The sequence below is a fragment of the Ctenopharyngodon idella genome, chromosome 8 (genome assembly GCF_019924925.1).
Source record: "Ctenopharyngodon idella isolate HZGC_01 chromosome 8, HZGC01, whole genome shotgun sequence".
Classification (NCBI taxonomy): domain Eukaryota; kingdom Metazoa; phylum Chordata; class Actinopteri; order Cypriniformes; family Xenocyprididae; genus Ctenopharyngodon; species Ctenopharyngodon idella.
In genome coordinates, this window is record NC_067227.1 from 23,735,589 (window position 1) to 23,748,559 (window position 12,971).

The 12,971-nt window shown below is 37.7% G+C and overlaps 1 protein-coding gene across 1 annotated transcript in view; it reads right to left on the reverse strand.

Moving 5' to 3' along the window:
- The window catches only part of notch2 (notch receptor 2), a 54,816-nt gene that overhangs the window by 26,623 nt on the left and 15,222 nt on the right, over positions 1 to 12,971 (reverse strand).

Here is a 12,971-nt window from a genome sequence, read left to right on the forward strand (position 1 = left end):
GGGGAAAAAAACCTTGTCTGCTCTGTTTCTTTTTCTCTCTCCATTCGACCCCCACCACTCCCTACCCCTCTTTCTCTCTCTCTCTCTCTCTGACCTTTTTAGATCTTGCTAATGTTTAACTGTCATGGTCCAGTGAATTCATAGACATAGACTTCCAAAAAAGAGAGTTTGATTGAGAGAGAGTGAGAGAGATAGGGCAAAGAAAGAAATGTGAAAAATGTTCTTATTAACATTAAATCAACTCGGTTTGAGTGCTGTGTAAAGTCTGTTTGTGACACATAGCGGCCTGCTGCCAGCCATGCAGGTGCCGGCCTCCCAGAGGGCGGTCAGGTAACACAGATGAGGGATAAAAGAAGCCCCTTTGACAATGTGTATGTGTGTGTGTGTGTGTGTGCGTGTGTGTGTGCGTAGTCGCACCCGTATGATTGCATATACACACTTACTTGAGATTACAAACAACCCGTTTCCCAAAGCACGTCTCCTAAGATCATACACAGAACACACACATACAAACTGCTGCAGCTGAAGTCTTAGCTCAGGATCACCGTGAATTTCTTTCGACCACACACGGTCCAAAATTAAACAATGGTGGGCGAAATGAGAAAGTGTACAGGTCATAAATGTACATCTGCTATGAGACAGTATTTTTCAATATTTTCATCAAAAAAATATTTTGCCTCAATGAAAACAGGACAAATTGGCTTACATATTAGTGACAAACAATGCAAAAGCATGATAAACATTGTGATTTTGTTCCTCATATTTTTTTTATTTTGGTGGCGTTAGGCAAGGAATCTTTCACATGAGTCAACACATGAAGTTCTCAGGATGGTAAACATGTGGCAACCTAGAAATATTAAGTCTGACAAATGTTTTAGTAGATGGTTTTGGTCTTTGATGTGGGTCAGACTATTGATCTTAAAATTAATGTTGCCATTTTTTTAAAAAAAAGTTGCCATCCAACTGGATAGTAACGTATTTACTTGGCAGATTTTTACTCAAATTTACTTGAAAGGGCAAATATTTCCTAGCATTTGGTGCATGGTGGTAGGGCTGGACGATTATGACCTCAAATCAAAATCTCGATTAATTGAACATTTTACCTTGATTACGATTAATGAACGATTATTTTGTTTCTGGGTTTTTTTTTTTTTGCCCTCATAGTTCACTCACAAGGTTTGTACTGTAAATATGCTTGACTATTAAAGGTGGGGTATTTTTTCCTATTGAAAGAGTGATCTGACATGACAGCTCACTTTCAGCAGTTATTTTATCTATGGTTCGTAACATTTCTTACAGATTTCTGCTCGTTGTAAATCAGATAAAGATAAATTAGCACAGTACCAGTATGTAATGAGAGCGATGGCGTGTGTGAATTAGTCATACCGTCTCTCTATTAATTGTGAAACTGTGGGTTGTAAATAGTTACTTCAAAAGTAGAAAAATATATGCTATAATAACTTTTGAGTTTCTAAGCTACTTTAGTGATAAATCACAGGACAGCGCTGACAACTAGTTTCTGTGTTATTCTCTGTGCGTGCGATTTTCATGTTTTGTGCAGCTACTGTTTGTATGAGTGTTCGTGCCACAATGCAGCTGCGCGAGCACGGTAGCTCAATATAATAATACACATCCGATCATCTAAATCGCTTGAATGTCCAAACTGGCAAACCTTAAATAAACACATACAACTGACAAAGTTTAGTGAAGACGCAAGGCTCACCGCTTGCACACCGTTTCTGTGTGTTCACCTGCGTATTGCCTGGATGGGGCGGAGTCACGTGGCTACACACACGGTAGTATGTTTTTAAGTGGGAAGTATTAACAGGATTAAAAAACCGAGATAACTGACATGGAAGAAAAACGTTGGTTAGAGGTTTTGAATTTCGGTTTAGATTACTTTTCAATTAATTGTCCAGCCCTACATGGTGGTGTTAAATTTGGACTCTGCACACAAATACAGAATTTCAAATCTTTACACTACACTTCAACACACACTCAAACAAGTCTGTTTGTTATCCTTCATGCATTTTGTTCCTCCCCATCTTGTGTATATTTGTAAGGCTGCATTCTCCACCATAAAATAGGGTGAAAGAATGGCATAAACTCAACAGCCTGCATCTGGTCAGACTGCAGAAGTGTGATTTGGCTCTATTGTCCAGCTGTGTGTGTGTGTGAGTTTGTGCTCGGAGTAAGAATACACCCACAGCGACCCTCTGGTCACGAGATCACAGCAGTGCTGACACTCAAACAACAACAAACACACTTAAACCCGGCGCAAGCAAACAGCCTGGACTCAGGGGAACAGGCCTCTTTCAGACAGTTGTGTCACTTTATACTATTCAAAGACATGGAGGGATTTTCGCCTTATCTCCCCCTTTGATTTCACCAGGGAAATGCTTGCTCAGACCACAATCTGTGTTCTCAAAGGTTGCAGGTATTACAGGCCTGGTTTTAAACTTAATAAATTATAATAAATAGATTACATGTGACATGATACAGTAAGTTGTACTGTATTTAAATTTTTAAACATACATTCTGATGTTCATTCATGTTCATTTTGTGCTGTAACTAGTAGTAAAGCGGAAGAGTGTGATCCATTCACGTGCACTGTGCTGCTGCTTTGCTTGAACTAAGGCACTGCAGCGATCTATCACGTCACGCCAAAACAGTATTTATTGTTTGAATTTTGTAATAAAACAGACAGAAATTGACATCTAAGACTTTGTTATCAAAAGTAACAAAGCACAAAGCTTACTGCGATTTATTGGATGGGAGGGGCGATACAATGTTCTGTTCATTCATCAACAGAAAACAACATAGACTAAAAGATTGATTCTTGGGATTTAAGAATCAATATCGAGTCATAAAAATGAGACTCTATTAAAATTGAGAAATCAATATTTTTTTACCCAGCCCTAATAATAAATGACTTTTGTTACTTTATTTATGACAGTCATGGTGATTTATATACACAAACATTCACAGACTGCAAATCTAAAAACCAAACGTCTACAAAATAATGGCTCTGGCAGCTAAACTCATCTATAGGTTTCTTTGTTATCCTTCATGCATTTTTCTCTCTCCCTTTCTCTGTCTCCCCCTTTCTCGCTCTTTCTCCCGAGGTGTCAGATTTCTACAGATGGTTCATATTAGCGCTCCTCTCTCTCTGGCTCACTGACCTCTTCATGTCCCATCCACGGGGCCTGGGGTGATTGGGTGGGGGAAAAACTCTTTCTAGCTCATATTTTTACGAGGCACCTCATCAAGAATTTGATTTCAACCCACTCACTTCCTCGTGCAAAAAACGTCACCTTGGAGTTTGTCCCCCACCCCCACGGTACTATCTAATCTAAACCAGCCGAGGGTCGAGTGGGCTTCACCAAGAGTGGGCGAAATTTAACATTTTTCACCCCATACACAAAATGGAACTAAAATGCTCCTTCCCATCCTTGCTCCCTTCTTTCTTTAGGAAGAGCTGGCCATATTTATAGAAGCAGTCAGCCCTCCTCTACATCCTTGGCTTTCTCTAATTTTCGCTAGAAAGCCAAACGACCACAGGAAAAACAGAGGGAAAAAGAGCAGAGGCAGGGGGAGGGGTGCAAAATGAAAAGAGTAACACAGACAGGGAGGGCTGAACCACAGAGAGGGACGAGAAAGAAAGAAAGAAAGAAAGAAAGAAAGAAAGAAAAGTAAAAGTAAAAAAAACAAGTAAAAGCAAGTTTTGTTTCTCCTTTCTCCCTTTTTTTAAAGAAGTAGGGAGAAACAAAAAAAAGAGGACAGAAGGAGGGCAGGGTGGAGTAGGCAGAAGTGCTGTGGTAAGACTGAGCGTGACTTCAAGTACATATGTGCTATAAATCTGATCTCAAAACAGCATGTCTCACTGAAAAGAGGGTTCTCTGCTCTTTATATACTCCTCCTTAATATACTCTTCCTCCCTCGCTCTTTCTTTTCCTGCTCTCTTCTATGGTCTCTTTCTTTTCACTTCACTCGGTTACTGTACCATTTTCGTCTGTGCTTTGATGAAAAGCTTCATTGTGCTAGTGTAAAGTCTGAGCTCCAAAACACACACTGAACAAATCTGGACTTAACAAAACTTGGCTGTACAAATCCACAGCTGCAATAGGCAAAGAACACAAATTAAATGGGCCAATTTAAATGTAACATATAAATAAATGTAATTATTTTAATATTATTTAAAAACCAACAATCTAAAAATATATATAAAATACAAAAAAAAATTAATGTATAAAAATGTTACAATAAAACATCAAATACCTTATAATAAAAGTTTGAAAATAAGCAAAACCAGCTTTATCAAAACAAGATTCAGGACAGAACTAATGCATCAAGCTGATGTTTTTAGACAAAAAAAGAAAAAAATGTTTCACACCGGTTTCCCCAAAATAAAGATAATTATCTGCAATTACCCAAAAGTCTTTGCTCTAGATGACAGGAAAGGTGGTCTTTATACATCCCCTGGAGGTTATGAGGTCAACAACACGCCCATGTATACAATGATGGCTTTACCAAAAAGAGCTGACTAACCATCATTAGTTTAACAGATGGAAACATTTAACATGCCAATTTTAGAAAGTCATGTGACCTCCAAATATTTGCAAATGGTTTAATCTTACTTATTAGTTTGTTCTGTGAGTAGCTGAGGAGAATGCAAATGTTTGTTTCGAATTTCGATAACAGAAAACCCCAAGTATCCATGGATGAAAAACTCCTACACTATACTTTTTAGGAACCTTCATGCAGTGGAATGCTAACACACTCTAGCTCTCAGAGTAGTTAGTTAGTTAATTGCTTGCCATTTACCAGAGGGCTCTCATTCCAAGAGCTTCGTGGTGCTGTAATTGTAGGGTCGGTTCCCCTGGAGCACCGTTCTCAAGGACACAATGCTGATAAGGTCCCTGCTCAGGATTGAATTCGCAACTTTTGTGTCAGAAACCCCGATTCTTAATCATTACAAATCTCCCTCCACCCCAGTACAGTTACTTAAGAAAGACTACAAAAAAAATCAGAGAAATCACAGACAAACCTGTATGCTGGGTAACCTAAAACCCTGGTGATGTTAACACCCCAACTTATGTGTGTGTGTGTGCGCGCGTTTGTGTGTGTCATTGTTCTCATAATCATGTCATCTTTCTGTCACTCAGCTCTACTTGTCAGCACGGTGTGTCGTGGGTTTAGGGCCTGGTTGCCACATTTCCCACTAATGTGAGAGGCCTCCAGCGATAGGAAACATTTGTGAGAATTTGTGAGAATGTTTTCAATACACTCAGGTTCAGCTCGACATGGGACTGCCCCTTCTGGCCTGCAGCAGTTGTTCTCTTATAATAGTTGGCAAGGATGAGAAACTTTCTCTCATGATAAAATGTTTCATACCAGAGTGTGGTTCTAACACGTACCTACGTTCACACTTACGCATATATTGAGGCCTCAGACTACTAAAATTTGCTGGTAATTTACGCATCCCCATGTCATCCAAGATGTTTATGTCTTTCTTTCTTCAGTCGAAAAGAAATTAAAGTTTTTGAAGAAAACATTACAGGATTTTTTGGACTTCAACAGAGTTCAACGGACTGAAGGTCCAAACTGCAGTTTCAATGCAGCTTACATGATCCCAGCCGAGGAATAAGGGTCTTATCTATCGAAACGATCAGCCATTTTATTTCTAATAAAAAATTATATACTTTTTAACCACAAATGCTCATCTTGCACCAGCTCTGCGATGTGCCACGCATTACATAATCACGTTGGAAAGGTCACATGTGAGGAAGGCAGAAGTACTGTGATAGGGTGAAAAACTTTTTTCTCCTCCAACTTCAAAATCGTCCAACATCATTGTTTTACCTTTTTTTGTTAAGGCCGTTTGATTTAGTCTTTGCATGTTAGCTTTGTAAACACTTGCTCTGTACTTTCGCATAAATAAGACCTTTATTCCTTGGTTGGGATCGTGTAGAGCACTTTGAAGCTGCATTGAAACTGCAATTTGGACCTTCAACCCATTGAACCCTAAAGTCACTATATAGAGAAAAATCCTGGAAAGTTTTCCCCAAAAACCTTAATTTCTTTTCGACTGAAGAAAGAAAGACATAAACATCTTGGATGACATGGGGGTGAGTAAATTATCAGGAAATTTTAATTCTGAAGTGAACTAATCCTTTAATAGGTTCTATCTTAGTAGCAATCTGCAAAAAGATGAGAGGAAGAAAGAGATAGCATGTTTACTGTGTGATAAACTTTGTGATATTTTTTTATATAATTGAGTTCATGTGGATATTTGGGATAAGGCAGAAAGTAAACGACATACAAACTGTTTAACTGCTCCTGTAGCTCAAGTGGTAAACAAGGTGCTGCAAAGTTGCTTTGGAATAAAGTGTCTGTCAAATTAATAAATATAATTGTAAACTATAAGTTCATGTGTATAAATTCACTCAGCTATACTTAAGGGACAAATTTTTTCTCAGAAGTCACACAAACCTGACCAAACCTCCCTTAAAAGGACACCCTAAAAGAAAAAAAGATGTTTTGTTTTTCACTTCAAAATGCATTTATTTATTTTTTATAATTTTTTTTTTAATTATTTCAGATATGCATCACTAAGCTAAACTCAAAACTTACCTAGACATTAATTTGTTTTTGTTGTTGTTGTTGTTGTTAATTTTTCCTATTGCTATTTGCTATTTTTAAATCAAAAACTTAAAAAAATATTAATGTCAATAATTTGCATTTAATCTCATAACTGGATTAAGCTGAATGGTGCAAATCTGCAAAAAAAAAAAAAAAAAAAAATATATATATATATATATATATATATGTTTTTTTTTCCTCCTTTTCTCCAATGGTAATTCAATTTCCGCCATTCATAAAGCGCAAATTTTGTCAAACACCCAAAACATTAAAAGAAAATCATATTCAACAACAAATAGAAGCACATTGCCGCCCAGGCCAGGTATCAAAATTTGCAAAATACTGATATTGTACTGAGCTTATATAAAAACAAATACAAACAATACAAAAAATACAAAGTTTATACCATGTCCTCACTTTAGATAGGTCAGCTAGCTAAACGTGTGCATGGGGGTGTTTGAGTAAATCACGGCCTCTCCATGCCACTCTTCACACACAGCTGAGTTGTTGACTTTAGCTTGACTGTTATATACAGAATTGGGTACATGTTCCTGAAGCGCCTACACTCTCTCTCTTTCTGTGTCTCTCTTTTATGACTAGAGCTTCTGGTTGGCAGACGCTCTTCCTGAGGCCATTACACTTTGAATGTGGCTTTGAAACAAATCAGTCCAGCCTGTAGGCACATAGAGAGACAGAAAGAGAGAGAGGTGAAAGAAGGACAGGGATGAAAGGAGGGTACAATAAAAAAAAACAGAACAATACAGCACGTTAAAAGAAGGGATGATATTGCTCAAAGATTAAAAAAGAGAGAGAGATGAAGTAACAAAGAGAAAAGAAGGCAAAAAAAAACTTGAAAAAGGTCGTAAAGGAACAGAGGACTGTGAGATAGAGAGATGATTGACAGAGAGTGGTATTGACAGGGTAATGTCTCTTTCTACCTCTATCTCTCACCAGCAGGCAGACACATCTCCAATTTCACCCTCTTGAGTGCTAAAAGACATCTCCGTACTGCTCCCCTCTCCCTGCAGGCACATTCTACCTGTCAGATCAAACAAACGCCAAGCTGACTCCACTCTCCCTTCCGACCGAGAGGGGGAGGAATGGCTAGGGGAAGGGAGGGGGGAAGGAAGTGAGGGGTAAAAAATTAATAAGTTTGCACCCCTTACGAAGACCAAGACAAAGAGATCTTGTTTGATGTGGAGGAGGGAAAATAAGATTCTGGGCAGAGAGAGGTAGTGAGCTCAGGTATTCAAGTCTCACTTCTGCTCTCAAAACACACACACACACACACACACACACACACACACACACACACACACACACACACACACACACTCACAGCTATTCTCTTACTGCTAACTCACTCGCTTTGGCTCAGATCAGTGCAGATCCATTTGCAAGTTGCAAAATCCTTGACTTGATCCGGGCCTAGAATCATGCTTCTTTGTTTTAGGTAGGAATGTGCAAAAAGACACTACTGTGTTGTGGTCGGAAAGATTTTTAAAATGTTTTTCATTGAAGTCTTTTATCCTCACAAGGGCTGCACTTATTTAATTAAAATACAGAAAAAACACTAATATTCTGAAAAATTGTTAGAATTTAAAATAACTATTTTCTATTTGAATATATGTTAAAATCTAATTTATTCCAGTAATGACAAAGCTGAATTTTCAGCAGCTATTACTCCAGTTTTCAATGTCACATGATTGGGCCGTCCAATTATATTTGAGCTTTAGATCACTTGCCCGGAGCCGCTGCTCTTGCACGAGGGCGAGGTTGGTGGCGCTGTTTTGAAAACCAGTGTAAACACTGAAGAAAAGTTTTCCAGAAGACAGAAGAGAATGGATGTTGAGTTCTTGTTATCACTGGTGTCTGAGAATAGATTTATTCTCACATGTTTTTTTTATACAGAATATCTTTTCTATTCATTTTCTACTAAATCATGAGATCTAAAGAGCTTGAAACAGCAAAAAGAGCACTGTCTGCCTGTTTTTCTCTAGGTGCGCATGTGTTATGAGTCAGAGAGCGCTCATTCGGTCTAGATCTGACAATCATATCACGTATTCATAACTCCTGTCCTTCCGGATGATGACGTCCTGTATACTTGTTCTGAGTTTTGTACATAAACAACTGAGAGAAACATTTCTACAAATGAAACATGAAGCCAAATTTAATTAAAATATGATTACGACAATATATGTTTTGTATGTGTTTTTTATGCGGCTCTGGGTATTTTTATTACAATAAAAGATGTTTACATGAGAAATACTAAGCAGATATAGCATTTAGTTCAATATAAAACACTACAAATAATGCATGTCTGCCCATTATATAATCAAAATCCACATTAGATTGCAATCGGAAGTTATTACAAGCACTCGATAATGGTTTAAAGTGAGTTTTGAGCAAAAACAGTAATAATCTCATAAACTGTGATGTGTAGCTTGATGCTAATTGTAGCTCTAATGCACCTGTTCCCCAGCTGCGATTATATTTTATGATGTATTTGGTCAAAAGAATTCCTTTAAGGTCTTGTAAGCATTATATATAGTTTGTGTTTCTAGTACTGAACTTTATTTATCTAAATTTACTGTTGTATGTTGTGCAGCAGAGGAGGTTAAAGCCAAAGCCAAAACCTATGAGATAAACACACGGGGAAAATGCATTCTCTGTCAGCGCCACCTATCAAGCAGGCATGAATTAGCCAGAGGTGATCAATCATTTTGCGTTCGGTGTGAAAGCACCATTAGTCTGCGATTCGCTTTATTTTATCGTACGGCGCTCAGTGTGAAAGGGCCTTAACTGTTTATTGTCACTTTGATTCATTTAATGTGTCCTTGCTGAATACAAATATTAATTTCTTTAAAAAAAAAATCTAACCACAAACATTTAAATGATAGTGTACATATTTTCAAAAAATCTATTAGTTAGGAGAACTCTTTTCTAACTTGCCAAAGACCCCCAAATATGATGATTCCTCCGTGAAGGACCCCTTCCTAAAAAAATACAGAAAAGCCTGAAGAGAAGCAATTCAACAGCAAAAACTGTTGAAGACACTGTTGCTTTTGTGTGCTAACAATAACAGTAAGTTTCAGACTGTCAGCAGAGCTACTGTAAAACCTTCTCTAAGGAGTTGCATTTCTGAATTAATCTCCTTTAAAGCACCATGGCTAAAGAAAACTAGATAAACTTTTGCATCACTATTTCATCATGAAGTCATGAAGTCAACTATTTCCCATCCAGATTCATACCTGAATCTTCTTTGTTCTACAGGTAATGCGCTACACTGTGGTGCTGCAGTGGAAATCCTGCAGGCTTCCTCACGTGTCTCTCTCCTACACCACATGCTTTCAAGTGCAATGACACACACACAGACACATATGAAACCAGACAGACGTGCACATGCGCACATAAAACACACAAAAAAAATGACAAAGACACACAGGTGACACACAGCTTTCTTCTTACACCCTGGCTGGAGGCTTGCAGACGCACCGGTCTGACCACTCACACACACCCTGCTCTGCCAACCTCTGTCAAACTGCTCTTCCTGTATCGAGCGCTCGGTGGCAGAGGGAAAAAAACTGAAGAAAAAAAAAAACACCTTGTTGACTTTGGTTCTCGGGTGTCACCTCACCTACACAGAATGTATTAGTAACTCCTGAGTACCTTGTGTCAGCCTGTTCCATTTTGAGATCGCACGCACACCCAGGCAGCCATTTCAGGTTGCTGAAAGCCTGCATTCTCGAGCAAAGAAAGATGAACTTTCAAAGCATTCAAGAACTCGAGCTGTAGAGAGTCTAGAGCTGTCAGATCCGGCAGAGACCGGTGTGCCTGATTCCTGTCAGCCTGGGAAGGTCAGATTTTGGTTTTCACACTAGAAAGTGGCAGAACCTAACAAAAACTTTTGGGGAATTTTCTAGCGTAACAAATCACAATTACATGAATGACACTACACAGTCTTCTTGTTTCCTCATATCTCTTTAACAAACACCTTTCCTCCTTACCCATAGATAAGAAGCAATCGCAAGTGAAAACTGTTTTACAGAGATGACATTAAATGGAGAGTTAACAGAGATACTGACATCCCCTGATTCTCAACAAATAGTTGGGTAGAGTTTAGGAGATCAACAGAAATGCACCGATATAGCCAATACTGATAGGCTGATCATTATTTTCATGTAATGGCCAATATAAAATGTCCGAAATAAATTTAGAATAAAAAAAAAAAAAAAAAAACATCAATAATTTTAAAAGCTATAAGTGAACTTAGACCTCACAACATTATAATAATATACAGTATGTGAAATGGATATTCATTTTGAGATTTTGGTAACACTAAGGTTCCTTTTGTTAACATGAGTTATTTTTTTAAAAGATTAAGCATTAATTTCATTCAAGTATTCACACAACAAAATTACTAAAACTTAAAATTAAATGAATATTAATAAAAACTATAATAGTGTAAAAATCTTCAGATAATGATGAATAAGAAAATCTTTGATATTAGCTGATTTATGATACAGTACCGATGTATATCGCACATCTCTAGAGATCAAAATCACAAACTGTTCTCAGACTAGCCAATCAAAAATCAAAGATTTCAAAATGAACTCAAATCAAAAGACAAAAAAAAGACAAAATTATCTGGGCTACGATATCACAATTATAATAACAAATCAATACAAAGCTGAATAATAAAATAACTAGATATTAGGGTTGGGCCGATAGACGATGCCATCATGATGTTGAGCCGGCATCGTGATTCCCCCGTGATTCCTTGATTCACTGTAGACATTATTCAGAAATTATATCTGCCGATACCAATATTTTGATTCTTAAGGAAAAACAAAATCTCTCCCAAATAATGCTTTAAACTATACAGGAAACGCTCTCATCGCGGACCAGTCCACTGATAGACGTCACATTTTTAAAACTTCAGTATCTGGTACCAAAGTCGGTACTTTTGACAACTCTAGATATAATAATTACAAATAAAAACTGAAATGTTTTGTATAGCCTACAACTCATTTGCACATAATGTGGTTTTTATAAGCACTTGTCTTCATGACAAATTTATTCAAACATACATATACAATTAACAGTAAATAAGCTCTTCTCTAGTGTTTTTTATAGCTAAACAAACTGTGATAACTTTCCTGAGGTAAATGCAACGTTAAGTAACGTATTGTTAACGTGTGTCCGCAGAAACCTCCATTAAGATTTGGTAGCTATGACAAGGAATCTCTCCACACACACTAAGCAGTGTTAACAGTGTCTTTAAAAACACTAAAGTCTGTCTGAGGTAGATGAACAATAAGTGTGATAAATCTGTGGTTTTATCATGTCTATCTTGCTCAATCTGAACCTGTGCTGAAGGCCTGACTCATCCATTTTCCTGGCAATATTTCTTGTAAAAATCTCAAGGTTGCAACTTTTGGTTGCAAATTACCGACACTGGGAAATATCACTTCATTCCGTAGAAGGCAAGGAATTCCTAGCCAAAATGTCTCAAATAATTTTTGAAGATTTTGTCTTGGTGTAGTGCTGAGGTAAGCTTTCTGTGCATTCCTGTCCTGATTTACCGCAAGGCTAAGCTTTACCATCAGATGTGGTTTCAATTTCTTTGTTATTTTAATGTTGTTAAAGTCTGGAGATGCGGCAGTACTTACTGTAACCCAAACCCAAAGTGCAAAATATTGTCAAGGTAAGTAAGAAATGCAAAATTTGTTTCTGTGGCTGTATATTGTAGGAAGAGGATTCATTCAATGATGGGAAAACAGTCCCTCTGTGTTTCACAGCCCATAGAAATGTAACATGATAGGTTTGTTAGCAAGTGTTTATTTTGGGCAAAGCAATAAATGTAACCCTCAATCATACGGCATAAAAAGCACAATTACAAGCTGCCACAAACAGCATTCAACGAACAACAGCGGTAAAGGAACCGGCATTTAACAGTGAAGGAAACTTGTGTGTGTGTGTTTTTAAACTCTGCAGCCACAACAAATGGATGCATTTTACCGTTTTTCCACTCCAACTGTTACTCGTCTTTTTTAAATCCACTTTGCATAGTTTTTCCTACACTCAGAGACGGTTTTAAATGCACCACAATAGCACACACGCACACATAAAAAACAATCATTAAAGACCCACACTTCTCAGTGTACTGTGGGAGGACTCCAACTCTGTCAGGAGAGCAGATTTGGCAATATTAAATACTTAGAATGATCTAATTTCATTACTGCTGTGAAGAAATGAAGTTAGGCAACACAGCTTTGTGCAAAACAGTCTCGCCACTGGTTTTTTCCAGTTCTCGTTGAGCCTCAAAC